We start from the raw sequence: 4,810 nt of genomic DNA, 5'->3' as shown, positions 1-4,810 counted from the left end.
TAGATCTGACCATCTGACTTTACACCAGAGAATACACACAGGAGAGAAATGTTATAGCTGTGATCAATGTGGGAAGAGTTTCACTAGATCTGACCATCTGTCTTTACACCTGAGAATACACACAGGAGAGAAATGTTATAGCTGTGATCAATGTGGGAAGAGTTTCACTAGATCTGACTATCTGACTATACACCAGCGGATACACACAGGAGAGAAACCTCATAGCTGTGATCAATGTGGTAAGAGATACTCTGGTAAAAGATATCTGATCAAACATCAGAAAATACATACATGAAGCAGTTGTTTAATGATATCAATGAAATAATGTCACAATGTAGAATGTTTTAATATTGTAGTAGGAGTATTGTAATGATGTCACAATGTAGAACCCTAAATGTTTGTCCCCTGTTCAATTGGTTTCAACATGATATGGATATTAGCCTCAGGGGGAATAATCCAGGCTCTGAATTGAAAGAGTACTATTTATGAGATTTAACAAAAAGTGACAACCAAAAAAAAGAGTTATGTTCCTAGCTGTTTACCACGTTAGTGACACACTTGAATCAAAATGTAGCTAGCTGTTTTCTACAAGTTGTCCTCTAACCAGGGATGTACACATTATTACCAGATTCCGTGTGGTTTATGCTGCGTTAGTTATTGAGCTGTTAGTTTTAACAGGACGTGCAACCTCATCTCCCTCCTGTCGCACAATTGATTTCAACATGATATCGTTGAGTGATGACAAATAAGTGTTGCGTTCCTTTGTTTAGCGTCCCCTACATTTAAATGCATCACTCCAAAATGTAGCTGACTGTCTTCTGCAGGTTGTCCTCTAACCAGTGAGGTTAAAGATATCTCCCATTTCCATGTGTTTTTTTAGTTGTGTTCGTTTCAACGTCACGTACAACCTGATTTCCCCCCTAATCGATATCAGTGATTTATTGCTATTTGTCAAAACAACAGCGTTTCTGGTTTATAAGGAGCTTGTTTAAAAAAATACAAGTAATGTGAATATTGTGGCAGATGTTTGTGTATTTAGCATATTTTATGTTTAGGCTTTCAATATATCACAAACTGTTTCTGCATATTAGTTATTGATAATTGAATTTATATGTTTACGGTAATGACTAAAGGATTACACCCTGAAATGTATAACTGTGTAAAGATTTTGAATTAATAGACTAATTCTCTAATGTGTGTGTATAGGACAAGTTAAGATTTTACTATTTAGCAATTAAAGTGAGACATTCAAGGAAAAGAGGAACTGTTAACAGCTTGTGACAGACAACTTATGACCACTGTGTAACTGATAACAGGAAGGAGGTCTCCCCACCCAGGGAGGGGAGAAACCGTTAGGCTTGCAGTAGATTATGTAACATGTTGCAGGATATGATACGTAATGTATGTGTTGGAGAAGACTTGTAAACAGCATTGACGGTGTTTGAGAAGAGTAGGGGCATTTATATGACCAAATGTGAGGTATAAAAGGCTATGTGCTTGTATGATTTTCAGAGCTCTCTGAATAAAGAACTAACCTTTTGCAGAAATTCTGGGACTTTGTCAAATTCTTCTATTAACCAGGGCCTTACAACCCCTGGGGAATTGGTCGTAGTAGTGAGTTTTGAGTTCATATCATTGGAACTACAAATTCTTGTGACAGTTATTGTAATTGTAAAGACATTGAATAGAAAATTCATTAATTCAAAAGACGTTGGAAACGTTGGCTATGCCCAACGTCCAATATGTGTTCAGTTGTAGTTAAATGTGATAGTTGAAAACGTTGGCTATGCCCAACGTCCAATATGTGTTCAGTTGTAGTTAAATGTGATAGTTGAAAATGTTGTTTTGGGTTGTTTTTGTCAATGACTTTAAAACAACTTAATTTCAACGTACTTGCAGCCTATACACATGGACGCAGTATAATACATTGGTCTATAATCAATTTTTATTAACAATCCTACATCACTCCAGTATTTCTTGACAACATTCAAATGCTAATTGTCTTTATTCCACTACTGAAGAAGCATGACTCAAATCACCTCATATTTCAAACATTCAGCCTGACAAAAGATACATGTTTTATTATTCCATGCCTCACCGTTAAGTTAATTATTGCCAATACATATAAACAAAGGGGTGTACGTTTGGATTTGATATTTCATATTTACAATTCATGTAACATTTAGTAATCATAATTATTTATGCAACCAACTGACAATATTTGGGTATAAATATATTGACATTGTTGCCCTGCTTTTATAATATCAGGGATCATTCTCAGATGTGCCAACCGAAATGTAACCAGACATTGGAGACTGGGCCCCGATCCAACAACATGCCTATCAAGTGAACCCTGAGAAGAGAGAGAGAAGCTCTGCAGTGAGGTGGAAAGTTACTACGGATATTGCAGGAGTTTTCCTCTTGAAATCAGACATGTCCATGGTAAGGACAACTTGGTTGCTGATTGTCTCAAGGGTTGGCAGTCAAAAATATTTGTCTTTTGCGTTAAGCCAGTGCATTTCCATGGATCACAATTTATTTTGACACGTTTTTCTGTATTGGAGATAAGTTTTGTTTGGACTCGTTCTAAGGGGACAAGAGTTCTAGAAGCTTGTGAGTTTTAGGAAGATGAGAGTTCTAGAAGCTTGTGGGGGAAAAACGTTTTTTTTCTTGTTTTTAATTGTTGACAACCAGTCGACACCATGTTTATATTGTAGAAGGTGAAGCATTGTAGTTGATTATTATGTGAAATGGAAGTTGTCTTCTTTTGGTGGTAAGCAAACTTGTCCAACAAAATTATAGGACATAAACTCAGCAAAAAAAGAAACGTCCTCTCACTGCCAACTGCGTTTATTTTCAGCAAACTTAACATGTGTAAATATTTGTATGAACACAAGATTCAACAACTGAGACAAACTGAACAAGATCCTCAGACATGTGACTAACAGAAATGTGACTAACAGAAATGGAATAATATGTCCCTGAACAAAGAGGGGGTCCAAATCAAAAGTAACAGTCAGTATCTGGTGTGGCCACCAGCTGCAATAAGTACTGCAGTGCATCTCCTCCTCATGGATTGCACCAGATTTGCCAGTTCTTGCTGTGAGATGTTACCCCACTCTTCCACCAAGGCACCTGCAAGTTCCTAGACATTTCTGGGGGGAATGGCCCTAGCCCTCACCTTCCAATCCAACAGGTCCCAATTGTGCTCAATGGGATTGAGATCCAGGCTCTTCGCTGGCCCTGGTAGAACACTGGCATTCTTGTCTTGCAGGAAATCATGCACAGAACGAGCAGTATGGCTGGTGTCATTGTCATGCTGGAGGGTCATGTCAGGATGACTGGCAGCTTCATGAAATAGTACCCGCAAAACACCAGTCTCAATGTCAACATTGAAGAGGCGACTCCGGGATGATGGCATTCTAGGAAGAGATGCAAAGAAAAAGCCATTAGACTGGCCAATAAAGAGAAAAGATTAAGATGGGCAAAATAACACAGACACTGGACAGAGGAACTCTGCCTAGGAGGCCAGCATCCCGAAGTCGCCTCTTCACTGTTGACTTTGAGACTGTTTAAAACATATATTTCATTTGAGATTTTATAAACATACAAATTACAACACTTCCTCTTGAATTTGCAGACGTGTTGCTGTGCGTTTTGTTGCCAACCTTACTTTGCTAGCTGACAACTTTTTTTTTTTTATTTTTTTTTATTACCGTTTATATTTTTAGTTTTTCCATCACAACTTTTTTCCCTCATTCAACTTTTTCACTCCGGACGCTTTATCTGGACATGGTTCGTCAGCACCTTCAACAGCCGAAGCTAAGTAGTAACATTAACCTGTTATGGCTGAAGGGGCAGCATTGAGTAACCTGGAAAGAGGTGGCCATTTCAAACGGCCTCGTACTCAATTCTTGCTCGTACAATATGCATATTATATATTATATATATATTTCTCTAAGTGAACCAGAACTCTTTCTGCAGCCCATTTCCTATCCGGAAGTGAGATTTCCAAAAGCGAGGTCTTTTTTCAAGAGCTTGTCTATAAAAGGGCATGTCACTTGGGACTATAGAAACACGTCATACACCTTCCCCTGGGTGTCAAGCGGAAGTGAGAGCAGAAATGACTTGATTATCTCGTTCTGGGATTGAATACATCCTCTTGGAGTGAGAGGTCCGCCATTATTTTTTTTTCCGAAGGCGCGAAGTTGGACCTGGAATTGCCTCCTGGAAAACCGTCGTTATAGGTGAATATGATCTCCGGCTTCGATTTTATTTGATACATGTCACAATATCATCCTAAAGTATGTTTTTTCAATATAGTTTAATTATATTATTGAAATTTATTCGGGACTTTAGACGTGATGCGTTGGAAGAATTTGTTCAAGAAGGAGAGGTTAGCGCCGCACGGCCAGTGTGCTTGCTAATTCAAGAGGGAAATAGTTCGTTCTGGATCCAAACAAAGACGGTTCTGGACAATGGACCCCTTGTACAACATTCTGATGGAAGATCAACAAAGATAAGGACCCAATTTGGGATGCTATTTCATATATCTGTCGAACTGTGCTATCGCTACCGATTACTTGGAATCAATGCTGTTGTGTGTTAGCTATTGCAGTAAGCTAATATAACGATATATTGTGTTTTCGCTGTAAAACACTTAAAAAATCGGAAATATTGGCTGTATTCACAAGATCTTTGTCTTTCATTTTGCTATACACCATATATTTTTCCGAAATGTTTTATGATGAGTAATTAGGTAGTTGACGTTGGTGTCTGTATTTACTCTGGCTACTCCCGTGCTATTTCT

The sequence above is a fragment of the Salvelinus namaycush genome, unplaced genomic scaffold (assembly GCF_016432855.1).
Source record: "Salvelinus namaycush isolate Seneca unplaced genomic scaffold, SaNama_1.0 Scaffold27, whole genome shotgun sequence".
In the NCBI taxonomy this organism is placed as follows: Eukaryota; Metazoa; Chordata; class Actinopteri; order Salmoniformes; family Salmonidae; genus Salvelinus; species Salvelinus namaycush.
The sequence above is the reverse complement of the archived record's forward strand: the minus strand, read 5'-3'. Positions refer to the sequence as shown.